The sequence below is a fragment of the Pinus tabuliformis genome, chromosome 1_2 (assembly GCF_031772625.1).
Source record: "Pinus tabuliformis cultivar Carrire ecotype Pingquan chromosome 1_2, CPIR1, whole genome shotgun sequence".
Lineage (NCBI taxonomy): Eukaryota > Viridiplantae > Streptophyta > Pinopsida > Pinales > Pinaceae > Pinus > Pinus tabuliformis.
The window spans coordinates 593810459-593826827 of record NC_142298.1 but is presented as its reverse complement, the minus strand read 5'-3'; positions in this window follow the sequence as shown (position 1 = coordinate 593826827).

Sequence of the window (16369 nt, the reverse complement as noted above, 5' to 3'; positions counted from 1 at the left end):
CCAAGACTCTTGAAGAAATGTTCACAGGTAAGAAACCTGATGTATCTCATTTTAGAATTTTTAGAAGCCCTATATATTTTCATGTGCCGCAAGAGAAAAGGAATAAATTGGGTGCATCTGGAAAGAAAGGAATCTCCGTGGGCTATGGTGAAAATACTAAGGGCTATAAAATCTATGTAGCCAATCAAAGGGAAGTCGTGATTAGTCATGATGTCACCTTCGACGAAGATATGGCTCTCAGCAAGGTGGACAATCTTCCGACTTTGAGGAGCTCTCAAGAAGCCGACACCAGGGAACTGAAAGAAAAGGATGATGAAACATGTCTGATGCAGAAGAACCCATGGATCCTATTGATCCACCTGAGCCTTCCTCTTCTAGGAAGAGGCACTCTTGGTTTAGGGGGCTACTCGATGATGCTGAAGGACACACTGCACCCCGAGGAACCTTCCGTGAAAGTAAGAAACCCAACAGGTATCAGGGATACCTGACCATCATGAGCATGATCATACAAAATGAGCCTTCATCATTCTCAGATGTTGTCAAGCATCAAGTATGGAAGGATGCTATGACCAAGAATGATGTCTAGGAAGTAGTCCCCAGACCCCGGGACAAGATAGTTGTCACTTCTAAATGGCTTTACAAGATAAAGCATGTAGCAGATGGAAGTACGGAAAAATATAAGGCTCGTTTTGTCGCTCATGGCTTCTCCCAGAAGGAAGGTATAGACTATGACGAGATATTTGCACCTGTTGCCAAATATATCACCATCCGCTCGATCATAGCCCTTGCGGCTTCACAAGGATGGAACCTACATCAGATGGATGTCAAGACCGCGTTCTTGCATGGTTCGATCAAAGAAGAGGTCTATGTGGAGCAACCCGAAGGATTTGAGATTTATGATCGAAAATCTCATGTATGCAGGTCGAAGAAAGCTCTCTATGAGCTGAAGCAAGCACCCCGAGCATGTTATGAGAGGATCGATAGCTACTTGATGAAGTTGGGATTCACTAGGAGTGAAGTCGATCCTAACCTTTACTTTAAGGTTGAAGATGACAAACCTCTCATACTGGTGCTGTATGTGGATGACCTCTTTCTAACAGGTGTAGACCCTCTCATTCACAAATGTAGGAGGGAGTTGGCTTCTAAATTTGAAATGAAGGACCTAGGACTAATGCACTATTTCCTAGGACTTGAAGTCTGGCAGAAGCCAAGGGAAATTTTCCTATCTCAAGGAAAATATGTGGTGAAGATATTGGAAAGATTCGGTATGGTAGACTGCAAGCCTGTAATTACCCTGATGGAGCTTGACTTCCAGAAGTTAAGCGGTAGTGCTGCTGGACTTGTTTTACGAAATACTATCGAGTACCGGCAACTCGTCGGAGCATTAAAGTTCTTAGATATATGCTTTGCAGTCAACACATTAAGTCAACATATGGTTGAACCTCACCATATACATTGGATTGGTGCCAAGAATCTGTTAAGATATCTTCGTGGCACAATTACATATGGGTTAAGATACACTGTCGGAGATGTGAGACTACTTGGATACACTAATGTTGATTAGGCAGGCAGTGTGGTGGATCGTAAGAGCACTTCCGGGTGTTGTTTCTCCCTAGGATCTGCTTCAATATCCTGGATGAGCAGGAAGCAGAAGTCGATGGCTTTGAGCACCGCCGAGACAGGGTATATTGCTGCTAGCATGGCCTCCTGTGAGGCAATCTGGTTGCAAAAGCTCTTCAATGAGCTGTTTGGATTTACATTGGATACCATCGTGATCCTATGTGACAACTAGAGTGGGATTCGTTTGTCAGAGAATCCTGTATTTCATGATCGCTCCAAGCATATCGATATCAAATACCACTATATTTGAGATATGGTGCAGCGAGTAGCAATAAGGCTCCAACATATCGGTACAGATGAACAGGTCGTCGACATCCTGACAAAGCTCCTAGGGAAAGTCAAATTCCTGACTTCCTGAGAACGACTTGGTGTCATTCAAAGACCCTCTGATGAGGGTCCTGTATGATGTATTCAGCTCTGGGAGCTCCAGGGGGGCGCGGTGTACTTCTTGGAGCGACATATGACCACAGAGTGACTCACCATCCCCTGGTGGTGTACGTATACAGGGTAAAAGAATCAAAACTTTCCCTGTGACACCCCGTGGCGACTATGTAGCAGGATGATTAGTTCTCCTGTGAGGTCTAGATGATGTGTTCTCCATGACAATTATGTAGCAGGATAATTAGTTCTCCTGTGAGGTCTGGATGATGTGTTCTCCATGACGATTATGTAGTAGGATGATTAGTTCTCCTATGAGATCTGAATGATGTGTTCTCCATGACGATTGTGTAGCAGGATGATTAGTTCTCCTGTGAGGCCTGGATGATGTGTTCTCCATGGAAATTATGGACAAGATGGTTCGCTCTCCTGTGGACAGGATGATTCGCTCTCCTGTGGACAGGATGATTCGCTCTCCTGTGGACATGATGATTCACTCTCTTGTGGGACAGGATGATTCGCTCTCCTGTGGACAGGATTGATTAGTTCTCCTGGCGAGGCATCCTACCCATGCAGTCTAGGACTCATGGGAAGTACCTCTCATCTGATCAATGAGCAAGGAAATGGAGACAGGGACCATAGTAGTACCGATGGACGCATTGCTGTATCTACCGTACTCCCTATGCTACGATGACCTTCATTGATCTGGGATCAATGATACTAGTTTGGGACCAGTAGTAGGAGTTGTACCCACTATGACACTGACTTCGGGTCGGTTGGCGACTGGTCTGGGACCAGTGGTACACACTCTGAGACTGACTTTGAGTCAGTGGAGGATGATACTAGTCTGAGACCAGTGGTAGGAGTTGTACCCACTATAACACTAACTTCGAGTCGGTTGAGGACTAGTCTGGGACCAGTGGTACACACTTTGAGACTGGCTTTGAGTCAGTATGATACACCTCGATCATTTCTTCTTCTTCATAATTCGGACAAAGCAGAACAGAGCAAGAGCAGAGCAGAACAAAGCAAGAGTAGAGCATAACAAAGCAAGAGCAGAGCAGATCAGAACAGGGCAGAATAGAACAGAGCAGAGCAAGCAGGATAGAGCAGAGCAGAGCAGGGGTCAAGTTGTATAGGGCAGTGCATTTGATGGATGAATAGTAGCGACCAACAGACGAATTGCAAATGGAGTTCTCCCTAGTTGAGAAGGAGTGTTAAAATTAGAAACTAACGCCAAACTCCATCTAGGTCATTTTATTCATGGCTGATAATATTTTTATTAGATTCCTCTCGTCGAGAGGTGTAGGATTGATCTAAAGATCATCCGATTCTGATAAGTATTTATGGAGATATGAATTTATTTTGATTATGGAATAATTATCAAGCCGACCAGCAACTCATGTAGGCTCAGAAGCCCAACAGTCGCATCTATTCAATCATCAACATTTGTATATAAATATAGGAGGTCTTTTCCTCATTTGCACACACTCATCTCATCACATCTCTCTCTCTCTCTCCTGTGCAGAAAAGAGGCTCTTCTCCTACTACGCAAAAAGAGACTCTTCTCTCACATGTGTGGAAGGAAGGACGCAGATTTAGGGTTGCAACTGCAGATCGGAAGTTTGACCAGCGTTGACCATCTTTCTCTCTCTCTAAACTGCGCTATAGGTGGATCTGACTCTCCTCAGAAGGCCGCATTTTTTGGTGAAGGAATCAAGCCAATCTGACGGTCGGTTTGCAAGATATTGTTTGCCCTAGTTAAGGGTTGATCTAGGGTTTGTTGCTGCTGATGTAAATCAAATTTATGTACTATTTCTCTCTACTGAATTACTGAAGATAAAAGAAGATTTGATCAAAGGGTTTCCCCATATTGGGGTTTGTCCTTGGCTAGCCGCCACATCTTGTGTCTCTTGTCTTGGCTTGTTTTCTGTCGATCGTTTAATGTTCTATCTGCACTTTACTTTATGTACATTTGATTGTTAATCTGTGGATAATAATAATAAAAATAAGTAAACTGCTCTAAGCATAGAACATACCATAATTTAAAAAACAGGCACTAGGTGACTGTCCGACCTGTCTGCATAATTTCTTCAGTCAGCAAAGTGGGCAAGGTCAGCAGCCTCTTTGCAATTTTTTAGGGGAGTCGGTCCTGGGGTGGCTCTCGAGTCCAACTCTCCAGGTGGCCAGCATGAAGGTTGATTGAATTGCTTGCGGGCAGCGTAGCTTGAAATGACTTGCTTGGTGCTTCTGCGTTGTTCTGGGTGACAATCGATCAAGTCGATGGTGAGGTGATGGTCCGGCTGTCAAAGGGGAGTCTGGTCGTCAGAACTTCAGCAAAATGACTAAGTGTGTGAACGAGTGAAAGATGCAAATGTGATCTTACAACACACACCCTCATGACTTGACGACGAGACGACTCAAACCAACCAAACACACATGTTCAACATGACTGACCGACGGTGTAAGCGACAAGCACGACACTCGTGATTGATCATTGATCGACCGTGACGACGCTTGCGTAACAGTGAATGTGACTCTGTGTGTGAGTGCAACAAATGTTTTCATAGCGAACATAACATGTACACACGAAGCGAAGACCTTGAGCATGACCAAAACATGGTCACAAGCAAGACATTGACATCAACATGCAAAAGCTTGGGTGGAATGAACAAGCAAGGTGGGTGTGAAGGCTCACACGAGCTCATGGAGTGAACCCGAGTGTATGCAACCATCAAGTGAAACTCTCAAGGGAGGCTCTGAATTTGGGTGCAGGCCAAAATTTTGGAGGGTGGTTGTAGCCACTACAACAGGACCACAAGGAGCCATTGAGGTGAATTTGAGGGCCAACCCTCAAATCTTGATTTTTACATACTATCTTGACTTTTACATGCTTCTACATCATCTTGGACATGCCATTTGGAGCTTCTTTCATGCATGACGTCAACCGTAGAGAGCTAGTGGCTCACACATGTGGGCTAGTTAAGGCATTTATTGTTTAAGCTAGTGGGTTGGCCTGTAACCCAAGGTTGTGTAATAATCAAACTTGTTTTCTAAGGGCTTTTAGGCTAATTAGCTCTTGTCCTCGTATAAATAGAGGAGAGAATCATTCATTTCTATTCATCGTCACCTGTGACTATTTCGGCCCTCCTTGGAGACTTTCAGCCCTCTTGTATTTTGGAGAGATGTGATCTATGGAGAGTTTTGTCTATTAAAACTATTTTCTTGGAATTGGAGAAGTTATCTTGGATCAATGAAAGGATTGTTCATGCATTTTGTCTTATAATTGAGTCTTGAATTTGATAATTTTTTTATTTTATTATCTAATGCATGGAATGAATTGATAATCTAGGGTTTTCTATTATGCTTTTATGGTTGAAGATCTATTGTATAGAATATAGATATCATCATTGTATGCATTATTCACGTATGAAATGTGAATGTCAATCCCCTTGGTGAGCCTTTGTAATAGCTCTCCCACGTGACCTTGATTCCTCACAATGATAATAGTTAGGGTTTTGGTGCTAGGGCATCCAAATATCCTTACTCCTTAGAAAGATTTAGCCAATCTATCACACCCAGAGGCTCCATCATCCCAAGAACTAGGCACTGGCCTTGTCAATTTGGTAATTAAACCTTATTTTATCCATAAACTTGAATTTCTCTCTCCTAATTTCGGCCATGTTTAAGGATGAGCAACCTAACTAGGGCTTAGCTCGAATTGGCCTATAAGAGAAATTTTGGGTGGTGGAAGAATTCAACATCAAGATAACACTTGGTTGCCTCAAAATAAACCTTCTTCCTCCATTTTAAGCCTTAATTCTCTTGCCCTAGGTAAACCCTAGTTTTCCTAAGCTTCAACTTGAGGATTTTTTGAAGGTTACATAGGCCATTGGCTTGCTAAGATTCATTGTTTGGAAACCTTTTCTTGGCATATTGACTTTAGAATATTCCATTTTACTTGATATTTCTCAAAACCCTAGGTCTAGCATGCCCTAATTTGGCCTATCTAGAGGACACGAATTGCCTTATTTCCCTTGATTGAGCCTTGTAATTAAAAAGAGCCATTCACTAGCAACCTTTTGTGTCACCTTAAACTTTCAAACTTAGAATATCTCTCATAGGTGACCAATATAACGGGAAGCTTCCCATTGGTGAAAATCCATAAAGAGCAGGGGGTTGCAGTTGTGGACCGTGGTGACAATGGGCCACACCTCATTGTTGTCACTTAGTCTAGTGTTTGCCTTGTAGAAGCACCCCTCTACAATACCTGCTAGATTTTGAGGCAACAAAACTAAGATATGTCAAAGTTGATGGACTGCAGTTGCAAGGTTGAACAAATTCAGACTATGTTGGGAGAGCAGTGGACAAGAAGAGTACATTTGGATGTTGTTTTATCTTGGGGTCAACTATAATCTTGTGGTTCAGCAGGGAGCAGTACTCAATGGCACTTAGCTCAACAAAGGTCGAATACATGACAACAAGTCTAGCAAGTTGTGAAACCATTTGTCCTAACAAGATGCTCATAGGGTTGTTTGGTTGTGAAACCATATGTCTTAGCAAGATGCTGATAGGGTTGTTTGGTCTTGAGACAAGACCTACAATGATCCACTTGTGATAACCAAAGCTACATCAAGTTTTCAGAGAACCCAGTGTTTCATGACAGGTCCAAACACATAGAGATCAGATACCACTTCATCAAAGACAGGGTTTAGAGAGGTGTTGTGAAATTGTAGTACATTTCCACAAGGGAGCAGGTAGCAAATAATCCCATTAAGCCTCTAGTGAAAGGGAAATTTGAAAATTTCTTTTCTACAGAGACAAGCTGGGGGTGGTGGAAAATCCCTTCCTTACTAAGAAGGAGTGTTGAGTTTTGTAGCATTGAAAGGTCATCCACATGGGCTTGGTGTCTTAGCATATGGAAGTGAAGTCCTCATTAGGAGGTTGTTCGAGAGGAGCAACTAATATGATCTCCTTCCAAATTTTAACTTAGAAAAAGTACATTGATCAATTAAAATGATTGTAGGCTTAAGCTAATGTTTTAACTAAGGATAAATATTTACTTATTTTTAAGTCACTTAGATCTAATCTCCACCATTGATTTAGTGAGCTGGGATTTAATCCTAGCCCTCAATCACTTTGGAGATTAGGGATTTGGCCTTGGAGAATTATAAAATGAGCCTAAGGGAGAGGATGAAGACACATTGCATATTGCAGCTACTCAAGTGAGAGTGAAAAAAATATTTGCAGATTTTTGTGAGTGAATCACAAGGCTAAGGAAAGCAGAAAAGACAGTAGGAGAAAATTTTCAACAGCGAGAAAACTTGGAGGGAACTTGCACTTGTGAATCCAGGAGGGCTGCACAGCCAAGGGAGCCACACGTGTGAAGTGGCTCGTAAATTGGGCCACACGTGGCACACACAGGAGGCTGAAAGAGGGCCACACGTAGGACACGCAGGAGGCTGAAAGAGGGCCACACGTGGGACACGCAGGAAACTGAAGGAGGGCTGCCCAGGTGATTGGGAGGCTGGAATTTTTGCTGGAAAATTCTTCAGGTTTTGCTATAATTTCTTTGTACTTTTTGTGGGCCATTTTCCCTAGTTAGGGAGCCCAGTGATTTCTCTGTGTTAATTGAATGTGATGAGAAGTTGGAGGGAAAAATTGTGTTGTTCTGTCTGATTTTATGGGTTATTTTCTGTTTCGTTTCCGCTAAAAATTTGCTGTAAAGGTGCCAGGTATTGCTATTTGTGATTTTCATAAATTAAAATTTACAGCAGAAAATTATTTACTGGTAAAGAAAATTTCTAGGCATAAAATAATTGCATGAGATAGTAAATCTGATTGGCACTTGGGAAATTTAACATATGGGGATCAAAGTCTGATTTGTTTTGGCTGGAATATACAGCATGAATTCCAAATTAAAAACATAGCATGCCTATTCTATTGAGAACAGAGCTATAAGAAGCATGTCTTTTTAGTTTGACAGTGATTGCAGACACTTATACAAGTCTTAATTCTGCAGAGCGTCCATGTTGATGAGATGGACAGGCCATAGGCCTACTGTTTACATATCATGATTTGAGGTAGAAATCTTATGTTGGACTCGCTACATATATGAGACTAGACTACTGCTGTTGAACCTTGAGTTGAACAGAAGCTATTGAGCATAAAAAACAGTATTAGCTTGTAGCCTTGCAGAGCGTTTTCCATGTCAGTGGGATGGAACTGGCAAAGGGTTTTCCTATACAGTGGTCAAACTGACAAAGGGATTGCCCATTCTACTGCAAGAGTTAGTAGAGGGTATCGAATGTAACTTATACCAGTGTGTTGGCTATCAGAAGGTTCGTGGTTGCTCAGAATGATCATCTTCCCTGTCTATTTTCGATCTTATGGCACCACCTTGGGAGGATTTTGGAGAGAAACCCTGTAAGCAGCCCTGCCTTTGTCATCTAATGGCGCAGCTCAACAGGTGGTATTTGAATTGGATGCAGGGAATGCTATCTGACTCCCAAAGATCCATGATTAGAATTATGTTAAGTACTTAATGATGTTTTTATGTTGGTTTCTTTATAGTGAAATTATGTGTTTTCAATTCTAATTTCCAATGTTTTTTCGCAAATCATTAAAAGCTTCCTGTTCGCCTCGATGATGTTGGCATTTGGCGTGTCTTTGCGGTAAAATTTATTTTGGAGCTGGAAGTTTTGGTGTAACTGAGGTGAAATTGAGGTAGCCCTCAGTCAATTGAAGAGGCCGGTTAGATGACAAGAGCTCCTAATCATCGCCAGAACGTGGGTGCCCAATAAGCACGACTTTTGAGCCCTGAGCCTCTCGGCCCAAAATCAGTAACACCTTATTGAACAACCCATTTTTTCACGCAACACAGTCAGTTCTAAAATATGGAAATGTCACCCACCCCGCAAAAAGTTCAAGATTTCTAAAGCTTCAATCGCAGTGCATAAATTTCAAAAACGACAGCAAAAGCACAAATGTACATACAACAAGATATTTGAATTGAATGAAAAACAACACTCACCTTGAGAAAAAATCCCCCAAGATCATAACAGAGCGAGTAAATCCTGTCCCCTGCAATCTCATGCTGCTCTTCCCACATCCTCTCTTGTTTCTCTTTCTCTTTGACAAACTTTACACGAATCTGGCAAATCTACATCCATTGCAATGCATGCGAATCAAACAAAAAAGCATCATGAATTATAACCCACAGCCTCAATCTCCATTAGTTTAATTGAAGAATTATGAATTGGGGCCAGGCCAACCTTATAGCTCGTATACACATTCACGGTTCTCACCCAAAACTGCATTGTCCGTTCCCATGGTTTTAATCTGTTACTTATTGTTTCCTGAACATTTTCAAATAGGTTACTCTTACTCTTCATTTCTGTGAAGTAGAATGCATTTAATTCTAGCAGGACCCGACTCCTTGATGGGACTAGTCTGATACAACTCGTTGATGTCTTGCCATCAAGCACGTAAGAACGGAGGCTGCTGCTGCAATACAACAACACCTCTTGTAGAAAGTTGCACCTGGAGCTCTCTAGGAGTTCGCTTTTTTGAAATTGTTCTGCTCTCATATTCTGTAAACGCGCTCAACGACCATCTTATTTACCGATGTTCGAGCCTTGTTAATCGAGACATCCATATAATGTGAGGAGGAGGATGAGCTCTACATTATGCGTCCCAAATAATGAGAGGAGGAGAATAAACTTTACATTTAGGATTGTGATGGACATTAGGTACATCTCAGATAGATTATGTTCTCTTTACTTATTAATTAATGTTAGATTTTTTGTATTTTTTAAAAGGCGGATAATCAATATTCGAGTACCCTAGCTGACATTTATTTAAATATATATGTATACAGTATTGTTATGATGGATAACTTGTTTATTTATACTAATTATCATTATACTTAAATATGAATAAAGATGGGAGATTTCACTTTATAATTATTAAAAAAAATTAAGCTAATAAATAACTTATAAGTAGTTGAATTAATATATATTTAAATATGTTTATTTTAATAATTTACGCAATATTTATATTTATTAAATAGAGAAAATCAAAAAAAACATATGGAACTAGGCAGTTCAAAACTTTATGGTGTGGCTAAACAAAAAAATAGTCTTTATAATATTTTGGAAGAATAATGAATAAATTATAAATTAAATAAATCTAATTATTATTATTAATTGTATTTTTTAATAAATTAAAAAAAAAAAGTAATGAATGAATAATTGTATTTTTTAATAAATTAAAAAAAGTAATGAATGAATTTATTTCATAGGTTATTTTTAGTTATGTGGATTTAAAATTTTATCACTTCTCTTTGGAATTTTATTTGAATATGTTTATTTTTATTAATGTGTTAATAATAATATTTACATTATTTAATTGGATTTATTTGGTGTGGATTATTCAATTAGATTTAAGAAGAATGATTATTGATTTCGCTATTCCAGTTCAATTTTTTTATAACATAATAAATTCATATTAAATATATTAATATAATAATTTTAAATTTAAATAGCAATTTTAGATTTTAAATAATATTTTATTTTATTTTTACTCATGAAAAATATAATTTTTTTTAAACAACAATGGTTAAGTATTAATATTCTTTTGCTTTTCATACAATTCAACTTAATTGTTTTTTTAAGAATTTTTTTTTTCTTTTTCTTTTCTTTTTCTTTTATGTTTCTTTCTTTTTCTTGTTTTTGAATTTAGGCTTTTGTGATCTATATCTTGGTTTTGAGACGTCTTTGGTTAAAAATCACCTATCTTGATTCATTGTTAAGTATTAATATTCTTTTGCTTTTCATACAATTCAACTTAATTGTTTTTTTTAGAATTTTCTTTTTCTTTTTCTTTTCTCTTTCTTCCTTTTTCTTGTTTTTGAATTTAGGCTTTTGTGATCTATATCTTGGTTTTGAGACGTCTTTCCGTAAAAATCACATATCTTGATTTTGAGACATCTTTCCGTAAAAATCACATTGCATAAATTATGTCCACGTGTTTTGAACCATCCAATGTGATTCAACCTCAAGACAAGATGAAGATTAAATCACCATTTAGGGAAGCATTACGTATCTAAAGGATATCGTGTTTTGAACCATCCAATGTGGTTCATCCTCAGGACAAGATGAAGAATTAGATCACCGAAAGTTTAGGGAAGCATTACACATCGAAAGGAGGCCTAGTAGGCATAGTAATCTAAATAGAGATGATGGATGGAAAATTAGCAGTTGTTGGATCCCTGAGATGATGGATGGAAAATTAGTAGTTGTTGATGGATGGAAAATTAGCAGTTGTTGGATCCCTGTCATCTCATCTTAAGTTCTATTTTTCGGGTTAATGTTTTTTTTTCAAGTTTTTCCTCTCTTCCTATGTTTCATACCATCGCTTCCTTTTTTTCCAACCTTGTGGTTTTTTATCTTTATTCCAATTCTTGATTATTTACTATTTTTCATTATGTATTTTTTAATTTATTTTTGACCTTATTATTATTATTTTTATTATTATTAATTTCTTTATTTCCCTCTATATATAAATAAAGGAACAATCTTTTAATTTGTTATTTATTGTTTTATTCTCATTTTAAATAATTTTGACTTGTTCCTTTCAATATTCTATTTCTCGATCTTTGATAATAATAGTAACAAGAATAATTATGATAACAAAATTGATTAATTATTTAATTAATTTAATATGAATTAATTGTAACTTTGAATTTTGACCCTGATATTGATTTATTTATCATTTATTTGGGGTAACCTTCCCCTATTCCTTTGGTTAAATTTGACCCAAATTATTATTTTTGGGAATTTTTAATTGAATATTCAAATCTATTCCTATTTTTAATATTATTTTTATTTGATTCAAACTAGTTGTTTCAATCAAACCGTTAGAGTTGACTATCTCCTATTGACGTCATCTCTATTTATTCTGGTGCCTAGATCTAATTCTTCGTCTTGACCTGATGATGAACCACACTGGATGGTTCGAAATGCGTCGACATAATTTCTTAAATGTGAGTTTTACCATAAGGAATAATTCTTGTTATTGATGTCAAAGGGAACACTATCTCAGGAAGCAAATCACTTAGGCTTGAAGAGGACCTCAAGTCCTTTCCAATGAGTATTTATTCACCTCCTAAATCCTTCTCGTTGATGAGATATTGAATTTACAAGTTGGGAAACCCATATTTTGTCAGCCTACACAAGTCGGCCTACAACTCAAGTCGACCCTCCCCAACAAACATATTGTTTCACCCATGCTCAGGCTTGTATAAATAGACATAATAACTCCTCATTTCACCTACTCAACTCAGTCAAGTAAGCAAAAAAGAACTCAAACCTATAGGAGGACAAGAAGAGGTTCACAAGTTGTGAACCTAAGGATCAGAAGTGAAGAAGGAAGGCATGGTTTGTCTCCTTTTGTCTAAATAATTTTCTATGGTTTTACATGGTTTCTTGGATCCATCTTGGGCATTATTATAGACCATTTTGTCACATTTTCGCTATTCTGTCGCACTTGGTTTACTTGGCATACTTGAGTTATATTGTTATATTGGACCTAATGGCCTATACACCAAGTTAATCATCATCCTTTATCAGCTTGTAATCATCCCCCATGAAGCTTTAATCATTCTCTTTCTCGCAATAAAAGACAAACTGGAAACTGCGATCCAAATCCTTAATGATAGGGCCAACGCAATTACCATCACTATGCCCCTATGCCTCAGAGCAGCTGTAGAACTAGGCAAAAGCACTACAAGCGTAGTCTTCTAGTTACTGCAGGTGTGTTGGTTCTGGATTTTTGGGAAACGAGATATTTTATCTCGAAGATTCCACTTCTAGAATCTTTTGAAGCAGTTTCAACCATTTACTATCAAAATGACCTCGAACTCCTATGATCACGGGATTACCTTCATCTCTTAAGCTGATTTCCACCTTTCATGGATCTCAAGCCTAGATTGGTAAAACCCAAAACTACCATTTCATCCTATAAATTTACCTTCTTCTAAGAGCTCAGGGTTGGATTTAGAGGACCTTACTTGCATCTTATGTTGTTGGAATGAAATTAAAGACATATCACGTATGTTCTTTGAGTGGAGGATTGGAGATTGCCTTAAGACAAAGGAATGAGTACATTAGCTTGGGGAGACATTTACAAGTCATTGATCATTGGATTGTAGCTTGTCCTATTCCATTTAACGCAAAGTTTTCTTGTTTCCTTATACAATTGTACCATATATCATTACAATTGTATTTCAATGTTTATGATTTATTGAATGGAGGAATTAGCATAGATCTACTTGTTTATGTAGTGTTTGCTTGTATTGCTTATGTTGCAAGTGTAGATCAAAGCACTTGGAGCGGGAGAAAAAGGGTTCAAGCGAGGAGAAAGAGACTTCAAAATCCAAGTAAGTCCTCCTTCTTCTTCATGTTAATTTATCTAAAGGAATACAAGAGTGCTTTTATCCCTTGTTGTTACTAGGCTACCCACTAGGTCTAGGGTGTTTTCCTTTGTCTGCAGAGGAGAATTTTCCATACAACAACTTGGCGATTCCACTGGGCACCATAAGCTCTGTTAATAGTTTCCTTTGTTTTGCTTTTTTTTTTGCAATTATCAGATAATTAGTATTGTTCAAACAATTATTGGTCATTGGTAGATCTATGTCAAAGCTTGGTAGGGAATCTTGTTTGTGTTTTCATCCACTTCACGCCCAATGCACTATCTGTAACTGACAACTTGTGCCCCAGAGTAGTTGCTCCATTAGCAACATGTGTTGTCAACACTTTTGCTACATTGACAACCTACACCCCAACGCTTTGTCTCTCTTCCAGAGCCTGCATTGATCCCTTTTGAGTGCTAATCACTACATTCTTGCCTTGTTTTGACTTTTGCTTGGTTTTTAGTCCCTCCTTTGACCTGCCGAACATACTAGTGTCTCTTTTAAGCCAATACAACACTTGATTTTGTGTGAAATTGAGTGAATTTGCCTTCGGTTATTACTCAAAGGTTTGCTTCAGTTTCTTAACAATTTTTTAGTGTTAATCACCTCTGAGTATCATCGCCTTTTGATAAGATTTTGTTTCATTCTTTCTTTCTTCTTGTCAATCCGAGTTTGTATGCATAGATTGATTGTTGAATTTGAAAAGTAAATTTTACGAACTGAGGCTTCTGTGATCCATATCAATTTATGAGAGATTCTTCAACGTAAATCACATAGAATATCATTTGTCGTCGCGTTTCGAACCAACTAGTGTGATTCATCGTCAGGACAAGTTGAAGAAACAGATCCAGCTTAGCATGTTAAATAGTCTGAGCAGAGTCTCCAACGGCTAATTCGACCAACGGCTAATTTTGACCTTGGGACCAGGGTCAAATTATTAATATTATTATTACTATTATTTATTCATTTATTTTATTATTATTATTATTATTATTATTATTATTATTCAAAAATAAAATAATTTTAATTGGTGTTAATGGTTAGTTAAAAAACTAATTCATTTATTTATTTAATAATTAAAAATTATAAAGATTATAATAATAGGTTGTTAATAAAAGTTAGTTAGAATTAATAAAAATATAAGAACGAGGTAACTTAAAAAAAATATAATTGGAACGAGGTAATAAAAATACATAAATAAATATTAATGAATGTAAATTAAAGAAGCCGGTTATAAAAGGTACTAAAATAAATAAATAAAATAAAAATAAATTAGTTAATTAATTAGAACGTAACAAATAACCATAAATTAAAAATAAATAAATAAATAAAAATAATAATAAAATAAAATAAAAAATAAATAAACTAAAATAAATAAAAATAAAAATAAAAAATAAATCAATAATAATAATAATAAGTAACAAGAAAAGATTATCAAGTTAAATAAGTTAATTAATAAAAATCATAATCCTTCAATTAGGAAGAGAGGGTTGGGATCCAGTAGCTACTTATCTTCCATCCGTCCTCTCTATTGAGATTGTTTGGTTTTTTTCAATCATCAGTAGAACCATCCAACTCATTATTAATATAATTATTACTATTATTATTATTGTTATTAATATCATTATTATAATAGTAATTATTAATATTATTATTATTATTAATATTGTTATTATTATAATTATTATTATTATAGTTATAATTATTATTATTATTAATATAAATATCATTATTACTAATATTATAATTGATAAAATCGTTATTATAATTATTATCATGCTTAAAGTCATTATCAAACCGGTTGATGTTTTTATTAAAATTCCTATCTTTATAATTATAGTCATTCCCATTATCATTTTTATAATCGTTAATATCATGATCATCAAACTTAAAGTCATTGTTATAACCGTTGATGTTTTTATTACAATTCGTATCTTTATAATTATAATCACTCCCCTTATTATATTTATAATTATAATTAAAATTATAATGAGAATCAAAACGAAACGAGTTGAAATGAGAAAGGGGGAGGACTGCGCTATCACCTGGGCGGGCTGTATTAACGAGCGGAGCCAAGTCACCAATCTGTTGATCAGACAACTGAGAGGCAGATCCAACGACGGGAGCCAAGTCATCACTCAGCTGATCGGATGGCTCATGAACAGATTTATCAGCCGCGACTAGAGCCAAACCATCAATCACCTGCTCGGATGACTCAAAACCAGTTTTGATACCTCGTTCCAATTATATTTTTTTAAGTTACCTTGTTCCTATATTTTTATTAATTCTAACTAACTTTTATTAACAACCTATTATTATAATCTTTATAATTTTTAATTATTAAATAAATAAATGAATTAGTTTTTTAACTAACCATTAACACCAATTAAAATTATTTTATTTTTGAATAATAATAATAATAATAAATAAATGAATAAATAATAGTAATAATAATATTAATAATTTGACCCTGGTCCCAAGGTCAAAATTAGCCGTTGGAGACTCTGCTCAGACTATTTAACATGCTAAGTTGGATCTGTTTCTTCAACTTGTCCTGACAATGAACCACACTAGTTGGTTCGAAACACGTCGACAAATGATATTCTATGTGATTTACGTTGAAGAATCTCTCATAAATAGTAACTTTTACATTACAGTTAAAGTTTGTGTGGTTTATTTTCTTTAGCAATCAAGTTGCATTCATATGTCTCTTTGCATTTGAAATGTTAAAATAAAATAAAATAAAAACAATTATTTTCATTGCATATAGGGCTTTGATTTTGATTGGAATAGTGAAGTTGAGGGGATCGATTGTTGCACTGTTAACTTATTTCTTCTTCCCCTACTTAGTTAGGCCTTTCATTGTTAAAAGGAAAATGAAAAGAGTTATTTTTGTCA